Source organism: Lissotriton helveticus, chromosome 2_2 (genome assembly GCF_964261635.1).
Source record: "Lissotriton helveticus chromosome 2_2, aLisHel1.1, whole genome shotgun sequence".
NCBI lineage: Eukaryota > Metazoa > Chordata > Amphibia > Caudata > Salamandridae > Lissotriton > Lissotriton helveticus.
Window position 1 is genome coordinate 411,982,039 of NC_136060.1, and position 15,787 is coordinate 411,997,825.

Sequence of the window (15,787 nt, forward strand, 5' to 3'; positions counted from 1 at the left end):
TGGCACTGGTAGTGGTAGTACTGGTGGTGGTGGTACTGGTAGTACTGGTGGTGGTGGTACTGGTAGTGGTAGTAGTGGTAGTACTGGAGGTGGTGGTACTGGTAGTGGTAGTACTGGTGGTGGTAGTACTGGTGGTGGTAGTACTGGTAGTGGTGGTACTGGTGGTGGTACTGGTAGTGGTAGTACTGGTGGTGGTGGTACTGGTAGTGGTAGTACTGGTGGTGGTACTGGTAGTGGTAGTGCTAGTGGCGGTGGTACTGCTGGCCGTAGTACTGGTAGTGGTAGTACTGGTGGTGGTGGTACTGTTGGTGGTAGTACTGGTGGTGGCAGTGGTACTGGTAGTGGTAGTACTGGTAGTGGTAGTACTGGTGGCCGTGGTGCTGGTAGTACTGGTGGTGGTGGTAGTGGTAGTACTGGTGGCTGTAGTACTGGTAGTACTGGTGGTGGTGCTGGTACTGGTAGTGGTAGTACTGGTGGTGGTGGTGGTACTGGTAGTACTGGTGGTGGTAGTACTGGTGGTGGTGGTACTGGTGGTGGTGGTAGTGGTACTGGTAGTACTGGTAGTGGTAGTACTGGTAGTGGTAGTACTGGTGGTGGTGGTACTGGTAGTACTGGTGGTAGTACTGGTGGTGGTTGTAGTGGTAGTACTGGTGGCTGTAGTAGTGGTAGTACTGGTGGCTGTAGTAGTGGTAGTACTGGTGGTGGTAGTACTGGTAGTTCTGGTGGTGGTAGTGGTACTGGTAGTACTGGTAGTGGTAGTACTGGTAGTGGTAGTACTGATGGTGGTGGTACTGGTAGTACTGGTGGTGGTGGTAGTACTGGTGGTGGTGGTAGTGGTAGTGGTAGTACCGGTGGCTGTAGTAGTGGTAGTACTGGTGGCTGTAGTAGTGGTAGTACTGGTGGCTGTAGTACTGGTAGTACTGGTGGTGGTAGTACTGGTAGTACTGGTGGTGGTACTGGTAGTGGTATTACTGGTGGTGGTGGTACTGGTAGTGGTAGTACTGGTGGTGGTGGTACTGGTAGTACTGGTGGTGGTGGTGGTGGTACTGGTAGTAGTGGTAGTACTGGAGGTGGTGGTACTGGTAGTGGTAGTACTGGTGGTGGTAGTACTGGTGGTGGTAGTACTGGTAGTGATGGTACTGGTGGTGGTGGTACTGGTAGCGGGAGTACTGGTGGTGGTGGTACTGGTAGCAGTAGCATTGGTGGTGGTAGTACTGCTGGCCATAGTACTGGTAGTGGTAGTACTGGTGGTGGTGGTACTGGTGGTGGTAGTACTGGTGGTGGTAGTGGTACTGGTAGTGGTAGTACTGGTAGTGGTAGTACTGGTGGTCGTGGTACTGGTAGTACTGGTGGTGGTGGTAGTGGTAATACTGGTGGCTGTAGTACTGGTAGTACTGGTGGTGGTGGTGGTACTGGTAGTGGTAGTACTGGTGGTGGTGGTGGTACTGGTAGTGGTAGTACTGGTGGTGGTGGTACTGGTAGTACTGGTGGTGGTGGTACTGGTAGTGGTAGTAGTGGTAGTACTGGAGGTGGTGGTACTGGTAGTGGTAGTACTGGTGGTGGCAGTACTGGTGGTGGTAGTACTGGTGGTGGTGGTAGTACTGGTAGTGGTGGTACTGGTAGTGGTAGTACTGGTGGTGGTGGTACTGGTAGTGGTAGTACTGGTGGTGGTACCGGTAGTGGTAGTGCTAGTGGTGGTGGTACTGCTGGCCGTAGTACTGGTAGTGGTAGTACTGGTAGTGGTGTTCTGGTGGTGGTAGTACTGGTGGTGGTAGTGGTACTGGTAGTGGTAGTACTGGTAGTGGTAGTACTGGTGGTCGTGGTAATGGTAGTACTGGTGGTGGTGGTAGTGGTAGTACTGGTGGTGGTGGTGGTACTGGTAGTACTGGTGGTGGTAGTACTGGTGGTGGTGGTACTGGTGGTGGTGGTAGTGGTGCTGGTAGTACTGGAAGTGGTAGTACTGGTAGTGCTAGTACTGGTGGTACTGGTAGTACTGGTGGTGGTGGTAGTACTGGTGGTGGTGGTAGTGGTAGTACTGGTGGCTGTAGTAGTGGTAGTACTGGTGGCTGTAGTAGTGTTAGTACTGGTGGTGGTAGTACTGGTAGTACTGATGGTGGCAGTACTGGTAGTACTGGTGGTGGTACTGGTAGTGGTAGTACTGGTGGTGGTAGTACTGGTGGTGGTAGTACTGGTGGTGGTGGTACTGGTAGTACTGGTGGTGGTGGTACTGGTAGTGGTAGTAGTGGTAGTACTGGTGGTGGTGGTACTGGTAGTGGTAGTACTGGTGGTGGTGGTACTGGTAGTACTGGTGGTACTGGTAGTGGTAGTAGTGGTAGTACTGGAGGTGGTGGTACTGGTAGTGGTAGTACTGGTGGTGGCAGTACTGGTGGTGGTAGTACTGGTAGTGGTGGTACTGGTGGTGGTGGTACTGGTAGCGGGAGTACTGGTGGTGGTGGTACTGGTAGCAGTAGCATTGGTGGTGGTGGTACTGCTGGCCATAGTACTGGTAGTGGTAGTACTGGTGGTGGTGGTACTGGTGGTGGTAGTACTGGTGGTGGTAGTGGTACTGGTAGTGGTAGTACTGGTAGTGGTAGTACTGGTGGTCGTGGTACTGGTAGTACTGGTGGTGGTGGTAGTGGTAGTACTGGTGGCTGTAGTACTGGTAGTACTGGTGGTGGTGGTGGTACTGGTAGTGGTAGTACTGGTGGTGGTACTGGTAGTGGTAGTACTGGTGGTGGTGGTGGTACTGGTAGTACTGGTGGTGATAGTACTGGTGGTGGTGGTACTGGTGGTGGTGGTAGTGGTACTGGTTGTACTGGTAGTGGTAGTACCGGTAGTGGTGGTGCTGGTGGTGGTGGTACTGGTAGTACTGGTGGTGGTAGTACTGGTGGTGGTGGTACTGGTGGTGGTGGTAGTGGTGCTGGTAGTACTGGAAGTGGTAGTACTGGTAGTGCTAGTACTGGTGGTACTGGTAGTACTGGTGGTGGTGGTAGTACTGGTGGTGGTGGTAGTGGTAGTACTGGTGGCTGTAGTAGTGGTAGTACTGGTGGCTGTAGTAGTGTTAGTACTGGTGGTGGTAGTACTGGTAGTACTGATGGTGGCAGTACTGGTAGTACTGGTGGTGGTACTGGTAGTGGTAGTACTGGTGGTGGTAGTACTGGTGGTGGTAGTACTGGTGGTGGTGGTACTGGTAGTATTGGTGGTGGTGGTACTGGTAGTGGTAGTAGTGGTAGTACTGGTGGTGGTGGTACTGGTAGTGGTAGTACTGGTGGTGGTGGTACTGGTAGTACTGGTGGTACTGGTAGTGGTAGTAGTGGTAGTACTGGAGGTGGTGGTACTGGTAGTGGTAGTACTGGTGGTGGCAGTACTGGTGGTGGTAGTACTGGTAGTGGTGGTACTGGTGGTGGTGGTACTGGTAGCGGGAGTACTGGTGGTGGTGGTACTGGTAGCAGTAGCATTGGTGGTGGTGGTACTGCTGGCCATAGTACTGGTAGTGGTAGTACTGGTCGTGGTGGTACTGGTGGTGGTAGTACTGGTGGTGGTAGTGGTACTGGTAGTGGTAGTACTGGTAGTGGTAGTACTGGTGGTCGTGGTACTGGTAGTACTGGTGGTGGTGGTAGTGGTAGTACTGGTGGCTCTAGTACTGGTAGTACTGGTGGTGGTGGTGGTACTGGTAGTGGTAGTACTGGTGGTGGTACTGGTGGTGGTAGTAATGGTGGTGGTGGTGGTACTGGTAGTGGTAGTACTGGTGGTGGTAGTACTGGAGGTGGTGGTACTGGTAGTGGTGGTACTGGTAGTACTGGTGGTGGTGGTAATACTGGTAGTGGTAGTACTGGTGGTGGTGGTACTGGTGGTGGTGGTACTGGTGGTGGTGGTGGTACCGGTAGTGGTCAGTACTGGTGGTGGTGGTGGTACTGGCAGTGGTAGTATATGTGGTGGAGGTACTGGTAGTGTTAGAATAGGTGGTGGTGGTACTGGTAGCAGTAGTATTGGTGGTGGTGGTACTGCTGGTGGTAGTACTGGTGGTGCTGGTGGTGGTGGTACTGGTAGTGGTAGTACTGGTAGTGATAGTACTGGTGGTGGTGATACTGGTAGTAGTGGTGGTGGTACTGGTAGTGGTAGTATTGGTGGTGGTGGTACTGGTAGTGGTAGTATTGGAGGTGGTGGTGGTACTGGTAGTGGTAGTATTGGTGGTGGTGGTGGTACTGGTAGCGGTAGTACTGGTGGTGGTGGTACTGGTAGCAGTAGCTTTGGTGGTGGTGGTACTGCTGGCCGTAGTACTGGTAGTGGTAGCACTGGTGGTGGTGGTACTGGTGGTGGTAGTACTGGTGGTGGTAGTGGTATTGGTAGTGGTAGTACTGGTAGTGGTAGTACTGGTGGTCGTGGTACTGGTAGTACTGGTGGTGGTGGTAGTGGTAGTACTGGTGGCTGTAGTACTGGTAGTACTGGTGGTGGTGGTGGTACTGGTAGTGGTAGTACTGGTGGTGGTGGTGGTACTGGTGGTGGTAGTACTGGTGGTGGTGGTACTGGTGGTGGTGGTAGTGGTACTGGTAGTACTGGTAGTGGTCGTACTGGTAGTGGTGGTGCTGGTGATGGTGGTGGTGCTGGTAGTACTGGTGGTGGTGGTGGTGGTGGTAGTGGTAGTACTGGTGGCTGTAGTAGTGGTAGTACTGGTGGCTGTAGTAGTGGTAGTACTGCTGGTGGTAGTACTGGTAGTACTGCTGGTGGTAGTACTGGTAGTACTGATGGTGGTAGTACTGGTAGCACTGGTGGTGGTGGTGGTACTGGTAGTGGTAGTACTGGTGGTGGTGATACTGGTAGTGGTAGTATTGGTGGTGGTGGTGGTACTGGTAGTGGTAGTATTGGTGGTGGTGGTGGTACTGGTAGCGGTGGTACTGGTGGTGGTGGTACTGGTAGCAGTAGCATTGGTGGTGGTGGTACTGCTGGCCGTAGTACTGGTAGTGGTAGTACTGGTGGTGGTGGTACTGGTGGTGGTAGTACTGGTGGTGGTAGTGGTATTGGTAGTGGTAGTACTGGTAGTGGTAGTACTGGTGCTCGTGGTACTGGTATTACTGGTGGTGGTGGTAGTGGTGGTGGTGGTACTGGTGGTGGTGGTAGTGGTACTGGTAGTACTGGTAGTGGTAGTACTGGTAGTGGTGGTGCTGGTGGTGGTGGTACTGGTAGTACTGGTGGTGGTGGTGGTGGTGGTAGTGGTAGTACTAGTGGCTGTAGTAGTGGTAGTACTGGTGGCTGTAGTAGTGGTAGTACTGCTGGTGGTAGTACTGGTAGTACTGATGGTGGTAGTACTGGTAGTACTGGTGGTGGTGGTACTGGTAGTGGTAGTACTGGTGGTGGTGGTATTGGTAGTGGTAGTACTGGTGGTGGTACTGGTAGTACTGGTGGTGGTGGTACTGGTAGTGGTAGTAGTGGTAGTACTGGAGGTGGTGGTACTGGTGGTGGTGGTGGTACTGGTAGTACTGGTGGTGGTAGTACTGGTGGTGGTGGTACTGGTGGTGGTGGTAGTGGTACTGGTAGTACTGGTAGTGGTAGTACTGGTAGTGGTGGTGCTGGTGGTGGTGGTAGTGGTAGTACTAGTGGCTGTAGTAGTGGTAGTACTGGTGGCTGTAGTAGTGGTAGTACTGCTGGTGGTAGTACTGGTAGTACTGATGGTGGTAGTACTGGTAGTACTGGTGGTGGTGGTACTGGTAGTGGTAGTACTGGTGGTGGTGGTATTGGTAGTGGTAGTACTGGTGGTGGTACTGGTAGTACTGGTGGTGGTGGTACTGGTAGTGGTAGTAGTGGTAGTACTGGAGGTGGTGGTACTAGTAGTGGTAGTACTGGTGGTGGTAGTACTGGTGGTGGTAGTACTGGTAGTGGTGGTACTGGTGGTGGTACTGGTAGTGGTAGTACTGGTGGTGGTACTGGTAGTACTGGTGGTGGTGGTACTGGTAGTGGTAGTAGTGGTAGTACTGGAGGTGGTGGTACTAGTAGTGGTAGTACTGGTGGTGGTAGTACTGGTGGTGGTAGTACTGGTAGTGGTGGTACTGGTGGTGGTACTGGTAGTGGTAGTACTGGCGGTGGTGGTAGTGGTAGTACTGGTGGTGGTACCGGTAGTGGTAGTGCTAGTGGTGGTGGTACTGCTGGCCGTAGTACTGGTGGCTGTAGTACTGGTAGTACTGGTGGTGGTGGTGGTACTGGTAGTACTGGTGGTGGTGGTGGTACTGGTAGTACTGGTGGTGGTAGTAATGGTGGTGGTGGTACTGGTGGTGGTGGTAGTGGTACTGGTAGTACTGGTAGTGGTAGTACTGGTAGTGGTTGTACTGGTGGTGGTGGTACTGGTAGTACTGGTGGTGGTAGTACTGGTGGTGGTGGTAGTGGTAGTACTGGTGGCTGTAGTAGTGGTAGTACTGGTGGCTGTAGTAGTGGTAGTACTGGTGGGGGTAGTACTGGTAGTACTGATGGTGGTAGTACTGGTAGTACTGGTGGTGGTGGTGCTACTGGTAGTGGTGGTACTGGTGGTGGTGGTACTGGCAGTGGTAGTACTGGTGGTGGTGGTACTTGTAGTACTGGTGATGGTGGTACTGGTAGTGGTAGTAGTGGTAGTACTGGAGGTGGTGGTAGTACTGGTGGTGGTAGTACTGGTGGTGGTAGTACTGGTGGTGGTAGTACTGGTAGTGGTGGTACTGGTAGCGGTAGTACTGGTGGTGGTGGTACTGGTAGCAGTAGCATTGGTGATGTTGGTACTGCTGGCCGTAGTACTGGTAGTGGTAGTACTGGTGGTGGTGGTACTGGTGGTGGTAGTACTGGTGGTGGTAGTGGTACTGGTGTTGGTAGTACTGGTAGTGATAGTACTGATGGTCGTGGTACTGGTAGTACTGGTGGTGGTGGTAGTGGTAGTACTGTTGGCTGTAGTACTGGTAGTACTGGTGGTGGTGGTGGTACTGGTAGTGGTAGTACTGGTGGTGGTGGTGGTACTGGTAGTGGTAGTGCTGGTGGTGGTGGTGGTACTGGTAGTACTGGTGGTGGTAGTACTGGTGGTGGTGGTACTGGTGGTGGTGGTAGTGGTACAGGTAGTACTGGTAGTGGTAGTACTGGTAGTGGTAGTACTGGTGGTGGTGGTACTTGTAGTACTGGTGGTGGTGGTAGTACTGGTGGTGGTGGTAGTGGTAGTACTGGTGGCTGTAGTAGTGGTAGTAATGGTGGCTGTAGTAGTGGTAGTAGTACTGATGTGGTAGTACTGGTAGTACTGGTGGTGGTGGTGGTACTGGTAGTGGTAGTACTGGTGGTGGTGGTACTGGTAGTGGTAGTCCTGGTGGTGGTGGTACTGGTAGTACTGGTGGTGGTGGTACTGGTAGTACTGGTGGTGGTGGTACTGGTAGTGGTAGTAGTGGTAGTACTGGAGGTGGTGGTACTGGTAGTGGTAGTACTGGTAGTGGTAGTACTGGTGGTGGTAGTACTGGTAGTGGTGGTACTGGTGGTGGTGGTACTGGTAGCGGTAGTACTGGTGGTGGTGGTACTGGTAGCAGTAGTATTGGTGGTGGTGGTACTGCTGGCCGTAGTACTGGTAGTGGTAGTACTGGTGGTGGTGGTACTGTTGGTGGTAGTACTGCTGGTGGCAGTGGTACTGGTAGTGGTAGTACTGGTAGTGGTAGTACTGGTGGCCGTGGTACTGGTAGTACTGGTGGTGGTGGTAGTGGTAGTACTGGTGGCTGTAGTACTGGTAGTACTGGTGGTGGTGGTGGTACTGGTAGTGGTAGTACTGGTGGTGGTAGTGGTACTGGTGGTGGTAGTACTGGTGGTGGTGGTACTGGTGGTGGTGGTAGGGGTACTGGTAGTACTGGTAGTGGTAGTACTGGTAGTGGTGGTGCTGGTGGTGGTGGAACTGGTAGTACTGGTGGTGGTGGTGGTGGTAGTGGTAGTACTGGTGGCTGTAGTAGTGGTAGTACTGGTGGCTGTAGTAGTGGTAGTACTGCTGGTGGTAGTACTGGTAGTACTGATGGTGGTAGTACTGGTAGTACTGGTGGTGGTGGTACTGGTAGTGGTAGTACTGGTGGTGGTGGCCCTGGTAGTGGTAGTACTGGTGGTGGTGGTACTGGTAGTACTGGTGGTGGTGGTACTGGTAGTGGTAGTAGTGGTAGTACTGGAGGTGGTGGTACTGGTAGTGGTAGTACTGGTGGTGGTAGTACTGGTGGTGGTAGTACTGGTAGTGGTGGTACTGGTGGTGGTACTGGTAGTGGTAGTACTGGTGGTGGTGGTACTGGTAGTGGTAGTACTGGTGGTGGTACTGGTAGTGGTAGTGCTAGTGGCGGTGGTACTGCTGGCCGTAGTACTGGTAGTGGTAGTACTGGTGGTGGTGGTACTGTTGGTGGTAGTACTGGTGGTGGCAGTGGTACTGGTAGTGGTAGTACTGGTAGTGGTAGTACTGGTGGCCGTGGTGCTGGTAGTACTGGTGGTGGTGGTAGTGGTAGTACTGGTGGCTGTAGTACTGGTAGTACTGGTGGTGGTGTGGTACTGGTAGTGGTTAGTACTGGTGGTGGTGGTGGTACTGGTAGTACTGGTGGTGGTAGTACTGGTGGTGGTGGTACTGGTGGTGGTGGTAGTGGTACTGGTAGTACTGGTAGTGGTAGTACTGGTAGTGGTAGTACTGGTGGTGGTGGTACTGGTAGTACTGGTGGTAGTACTGGTGGTGGTGGTAGTGGTAGTACTGGTGGCTGTAGTAGTGGTAGTACTGGTGGCTGTAGTAGTGGTAGTACTGGTGGTGGTAGTACTGGTAGTTCTGGTGGTGGTAGTGGTACTGGTAGTACTGGTAGTGGTAGTACTGGTAGTGGTAGTACTGATGGTGGTGGTACTGGTAGTACTGGTGGTGGTGGTAGTACTGGTGGTGGTGGTAGTGGTAGTGGTAGTACCGGTGGCTGTAGTAGTGGTAGTACTGGTGGCTGTAGTAGTGGTAGTACTGGTGGCTGTAGTACTGGTAGTACTGGTGGTGGTAGTACTGGTAGTACTGGTGGTGGTACTGGTAGTGGTATTACTGGTGGTGGTGGTACTGGTAGTGGTAGTACTGGTGGTGGTGGTACTGGTAGTACTGGTGGTGGTGGTGGTGGTACTGGTAGTAGTGGTAGTACTGGAGGTGGTGGTACTGGTAGTGGTAGTACTGGTGGTGGTAGTACTGGTGGTGGTAGTACTGGTAGTGATGGTACTGGTGGCGGTGGTACTGGTAGCGGGAGTACTGGTGGTGGTGGTACTGGTAGCAGTAGCATTGGTGGTGGTAGTACTGCCTGGCCGTAGTACTGGTAGTGGTAGTACTGGTGGTGGTGGTACTGGTGGTGGTAGTACTGGTGGTGGTAGTGGTACTGGTAGTGGTAGTACTGGTAGTGGTAGTACTGGTGGTCGTGGTACTGGTAGTACTGGTGGTGGTGGTAGTGGTAATACTGGTGGCTGTAGTACTGGTAGTACTGGTGGTGGTGGTGGTACTGGTAGTGGTAGTACTGGTGGTGGTGGTGGTACTGGTAGTGGTAGTACTGGTGGTGGTGGTACTGGTAGTACTGGTGGTGGTGGTACTGGTAGTGGTAGTAGTGGTAGTACTGGAGGTGGTGGTTCTGGTAGTGGTAGTACTGGTGGTGGCAGTACTGGTGGTGGTAGTACTGGTGGTGGTGGTAGTACTGGTAGTGGTGGTACTGGTAGTGGTAGTACTGGTGGTGGTGGTACTGGTAGTGGTAGTACTGGTGGTGGTACCGGTAGTGGTAGTGCTAGTGGTGGTGGTACTGCTGGCCGTAGTACTGGTAGTGGTAGTACTGGTAGTGGTGTTCTGGTGGTGGTAGTACTGGTGGTGGTAGTGGTACTGGTAGTGGTAGTACTGGTAGTGGTAGTACTGGTGGTCGTGGTAATGGTAGTACTGGTGGTGGTGGTAGTGGTAGTACTGGTGGTGGTGGTGGTACTGGTAGTACTGGTGGTGGTAGTACTGGTGGTGGTGGTACTGGTGGTGGTGGTAGTGGTGCTGGTAGTACTGGAAGTGGTAGTACTGGTAGTGCTAGTACTGGTGGTACTGGTAGTACTGGTGGTGGTGGTAGTACTGGTGGTGGTGGTAGTGGTAGTACTGGTGGCTGTAGTAGTGGTAGTACTGGTGGCTGTAGTAGTGTTAGTACTGGTGGTGGTAGTACTGGTAGTACTGATGGTGGCAGTACTGGTAGTACTGGTGTGGTACTGGTAGTGGTAGTACTGGTGGTGGTAGTACTGGTGGTGGTAGTACTGGTGGTGGTGGTACTGGTATTACTGGTGGTGGTGGTACTGGTAGTGGTAGTAGTGGTAGTACTGGTGGTGGTGGTACTGGTAGTGGTAGTACTGGTGGTGTAGGTACTGGTAGTACTGGTGTTACTGGTAGTGGTAGTAGTGGTGGTGGTAGTACTGGTGGTGGTAGTACTGGTGGTGGTGGTACTGGTAGTACTGGTGGTGGTGGTACTGGTAGTGGTAGTAGTGGTAGTACTGGTGGTGGTGGTACTGGTAGTGGTAGTACTGGTGGTGGTGGTACTGGTAGTACTGGTGGTACTGGTAGTGGTAGTAGTGGTAGTACTGGAGGTGGTGGTACTGGTAGTGGTAGTACTGGTGGTGGCAGTACTGGTGGTGGTAGTACTGGTAGTGGTGGTACTGGTGGTGGTGGTACTGGTAGCGGAGTACTGGTGGTGGTGGTACTGGTAGCAGTAGCATTGGTGGTGGTGGTACTGCTGGCCATAGTACTGGTAGTGGTAGTACTGGTGGTGGTGGTACTGGTGGTGGTAGTACTGGTGGTGGTAGTGGTACTGGTAGTGGTAGTAGTGGTAGTACTGGTGGTCGTGGTACTGGTAGTACTGGTGGTGGTGGTAGTGGTAGTACTGGTGGCTGTAGTACTGGTAGTACTGGTGGTGGTGGTGGTACTGGTAGTGGTAGTACTGGTGGTGGTACTGGTAGTGGTAGTACTGGTGGTGGTGGTGGTACCTGGTAGTACTGGTGGTGGTAGTACTGGTGGTGGTGGTACTGGTGGTGGTGGTAGTGGTACTGGTTGTACTGGTAGTGGTAGTACCGGTAGTGGTGGTGCTGGTGGTGGTGGTACTGGTAGTACTGGTGGTGGTAGTACTGGTGGTGGTGGTACTGGTGGTGGTGGTAGTGGTGCTGGTAGTACTGGAAGTGGTAGTACTGGTAGTGCTAGTACTGGTGGTACTGGTAGTACTGGTGGTGGTGGTAGTACTGGTGGTGGTGGTAGTGGTAGTACTGGTGGCTGTAGTAGTGGTAGTACTGGTGGCTGTAGTAGTGTTAGTACTGGTGGTGGTAGTACTGGTAGTACTGATGGTGGCAGTACTGGTAGTACTGGTGGTGGTACTGGTAGTGGAGTACTGGTGGTGGTAGTACTGGTGGTGGTAGTATTGGTGGTGGTGGTACTGGTAGTACTGGTGGTGGTGGTACTGGTAGTGGTAGTAGTGGTAGTACTGGTGGTGGTGGTACTGGTAGTGGTAGTACTGGTGGTGGTGGTACTGGTAGTACTGGTGGTACTGGTAGTGGTAGTAGTGGTAGTACTGGAGGTGGTGGTACTGGTAGTGGTAGTACTGGTGGTGGCAGTACTGGTGGTGGTAGTACTGGTAGTGGTGGTACTGGTGGTGGTGGTACTGGTAGCGGGAGTACTGGTGGTGGTGGTACTGGTAGCAGTAGCATTGGTGGTGGTGGTACTGCTGGCCATAGTACTGGTAGTGGTAGTACTGGTGGTGGTGGTACTGGTGGTGGTAGTACTGGTGGTGGTAGTGGTACTGGTAGTGGTAGTACTGGTAGTGGTAGTACTGGTGGTCGTGGTACTGGTAGTACTGGTGGTGGTGGTAGTGGTAGTACTGGTGGCTCTAGTACTGGTAGTACTGGTGGTGGTGGTGGTACTGGTAGTGGTAGTACTGGTGGTGGTACTGGTAGTGGTAGTACTGGTGGTGGTGGTGGTACTGGTAGTACTGGTGGTGGTAGTACTGGTGGTGGTGGTACTGGTGGTGGTGGTAGTGGTACTGGTTGTACTGGTAGTGGTAGTACCGGTAGTGGTGGTGCTGGTGGTGGTGGTACTGGTAGTACTGGTGGTGGTGGTAGTGGTAGTACTGGTGGCTGTAGTAGTGGTAGTACTGGTGGCTGTAGTAGTGGTAGTACTGCTGGTGGTAGTACTGGTAGTACTGATGGTAGTAGTACTGATAGTACTGGTGGTGGTGGTACTGGTAGTGGTAGTACTGGTGGTGGTGGTACTGGTAGTGGTAGTACTGGTGGTGGTGGTACTGGTAGTACTGGTGGTGGTGGTACTGGTAGTGGTAGTACTGGAGGTGGTGGTACTGGTAGTGGTAGTACTGGTGGTGGTAGTACTGGTGGTGGTAGTACTGGTAGTGGTGGTACTGGTAGTGGTAGTACTGGTGGTGGTGGTACTGGTAGTGGTAGTACTGGTGGTGGTACCGGTAGTGGTAGTGCTAGTGGTGGTGGTACTGCTGGCCGTAGTACTGGTAGTGGTAGTACTGGTGGTGGTGGTACTGGTGGTGGTAGTACTGGTGGTGGTAGTGGTACTGGTAGTGGTAGTACTGGTAGTGGTAGTACTGGTGGTCATGATAATGGTAGTACTGGTGGTGGTGGTAGTGGTTGTACTGGTGGTACTGGTAGTGGTAGTAGTGGTAGTACTGGAGGTGGTGGTACTGGTAGTGGTAGTACTGGTGGTGGTAGTACTGGTGGTGGTAGTACTGGTAGTGATGGTACTGGTGGCGGTGGTACTGGTAGCGGGAGTACTGGTGGTGGTGGTACTGGTAGCAGTAGCATTGGTGGTGGTAGTACTGCTGGCCGTAGTACTGGTAGTGGTAGTACTGGTGGTGGTGGTACTGGTGGTGGTAGTACTGGTGGTGGTAGTGGTACTGGTAGTGGTAGTACTGGTAGTGGTAGTACTGGTGGTCGTGGTACTGGTAGTACTGGTGGTGGTGGTAGTGGTAATACTGGTGGCTGTAGTACTGGTAGTACTGGTGGTGGTGGTGGTACTGGTAGTGGTAGTACTGGTGGTGGTGGTGGTACTGGTAGTGGTAGTACTGGTGGTGGTGGTACTGGTAGTACTGGTGGTGGTGGTACTGGTAGTGGTAGTAGTGGTAGTACTGGAGGTGGTGGTACTGGTAGTGGTAGTACTGGTGGTGGCAGTACTGGTGGTGGTAGTACTGGTGGTGGTGGTAGTACTGGTAGTGGTGGTACTGGTAGTGGTAGTACTGGTGGTGGTGGTACTGGTAGTGGTAGTACTGGTGGTGGTAGTACTGGTGGTGGTGGTACTGGTGGTGGTGGTAGTGGTGCTGGTAGTACTGGAAGTGGTAGTACTGGTAGTGCTAGTACTGGTGGTACTGGTAGTACTGGTGGTGGTGGTAGTACTGGTGGTGGTGGTAGTGGTAGTACTGGTGGCTGTAGTAGTGGTAGTACTGGTGGCTGTAGTAGTGTTAGTACTGGTGGTGGTAGTACTGGTAGTACTGATGGTGGCAGTACTGGTAGTACTGGTGGTGGTACTGGTAGTGGTAGTACTGGTGGTGGTAGTACTGGTGGTGGTAGTACTGGTGGTGGTGGTACTGGTAGTACTGGTGGTGGTGGTACTGGTAGTGGTAGTAGTGGTAGTACTGGTGGTGGTGGTACTGGTAGTGGTAGTACTGGTGGTGGTGGTACTGGTAGTACTGGTGGTACTGGTAGTGGTAGTAGTGGTAGTACTGGAGGTGGTGGTACTGGTAGTGGTAGTACTGGTGGTGGCAGTACTGGTGGTGGTAGTACTGGTAGTGGTGGTACTGGTGGTGGTGGTACTGGTAGCGGGAGTACTGGTGGTGGTGGTACTGGTAGCAGTAGCATTGGTGGTGGTGGTACTGCTGGCCATAGTACTGGTAGTGGTAGTACTGGTGGTGGTGGTACTGGTGGTGGTAGTACTGGTGGTGGTAGTGGTACTGGTAGTGGTAGTACTGGTAGTGGTAGTACTGGTGGTCGTGGTACTGGTAGTACTGGTGGTGGTGGTAGTGGTAGTACTGGTGGCTGTAGTACTGGTAGTACTGGTGGTGGTGGTGGTACTGGTAGTGGTAGTACTGGTGGTGGTACTGGTAGTGGTATTACTGGTGGTGGTGGTGGTACTGGTAGTACTGGTGGTGGTAGTACTGGTGGTGGTGGTACTGGTGGTGGTGGTAGTGGTACTGGTTGTACTGGTAGTGGTAGTACCGGTAGTGGTGGTGCTGGTGGTGGTGGTACTGGTAGTACTGGTGGTGGTAGTACTGGTGGTGGTGGTACTGGTGGTGGTGGTAGTGGTGCTGGTAGTACTGGAAGTGGTAGTACTGGTAGTGCTAGTACTGGTGGTACTGGTAGTACTGGTGGTGGTGGTAGTACTGGTGGTGGTGGTAGTGGTAGTACTGGTGGCTGTAGTAGTGGTAGTACTGGTGGCTGTAGTAGTGTTAGTACTGGTGGTGGTAGTACTGGTAGTACTGATGGTGGCAGTACTGGTAGTACTGGTGGTGGTACTGGTAGTGGTAGTACTGGTGGTGGTAGTACTGGTGGTGGTAGTACTGGTGGTGGTGGTACTGGTAGTACTGGTGGTGGTGGTACTGGTAGTGGTAGTAGTGGTAGTACTGGTGGTGGTGGTACTGGTAGTGGTAGTACTGGTGGTGGTGGTACTGGTAGTACTGGTGGTACTGGTAGTGGTAGTAGTGGTAGTACTGGAGGTGGTGGTACTGGTAGTGGTAGTACTGGTGGTGGCAGTACTGGTGGTGGTAGTACTGGTAGTGGTGGTACTGGTGGTGGTGGTACTGGTAGCGGGAGTACTGGTGGTGGTGGTACTGGTAGCAGTAGCATTGGTGGTGGTGGTACTGCTGGCCATAGTACTGGTAGTGGTAGTACTGGTGGTGGTGGTACTGGTGGTGGTAGTACTGGTGGTGGTAGTGGTACTGGTAGTGGTAGTACTGGTAGTGGTAGTACTGGTGGTCGTGGTACTGGTAGTACTGGTGGTGGTGGTAGTGGTAGTACTGGTGGCTCTAGTACTGGTAGTACTGGTGGTGGTGGTGGTACTGGTAGTGGTAGTACTGGTGGTGGTACTGGTAGTGGTAGTACTGGTGGTGGTGGTGGTACTGGTAGTACTGGTGGTGGTAGTACTGGTGGTGGTGGTACTGGTGGTGGTGGTAGTGGTACTGGTTGTACTGGTAGTGGTAGTACCCGTAGTGGTGGTGCTGGTGGTGGTGGTACTGGTAGTACTGGTGGTGGTGGTGGTGGTAGTGGTAGTACTGGTGGCTGTAGTAGTGGTAGTACTGGTGGCTGTAGTAGTGGTAGTACTGCTGGTGGTAGTACTGGTAGTACTGATGGTAGTAGTACTGGTAGTACTGGTGGTGGTGGTACTGGTAGTGGTAGTACTGGTGGTGGTGGTACTGGTAGTGGTAGTACTGGTGGTGGTGGTACTGGTAGTACTGGAGGTGGTGGTACTGGTAGTGGTAGTACTGGAGGTGGTGGTACTGGTAGTGGTAGTACTGGTGGTGGTAGTACTGGTGGTGGTAGTACTGGTAGTGGTGGTACTGATAGTGGTAGTACTGGTGGTGGTGGTACTGGTAGTGGTAGTACTGGTGGTGGTACCGGTAGTGGTAGTGCTAGTGGTGGTGGTACTGCTGGCCGTAGTACTGGTAGTGGTAGTACTGGTGGTGGTGGTACTGGTGGTGGTAGTACTGGTGGTGGTAGTGGTACTGGTAGTGGTAGTACTGGTAGTGGTAGTACTGGTGGTCATGATAATGGTAGTACTGGTGGTGGTGGTAGTGGTTGTACTGGT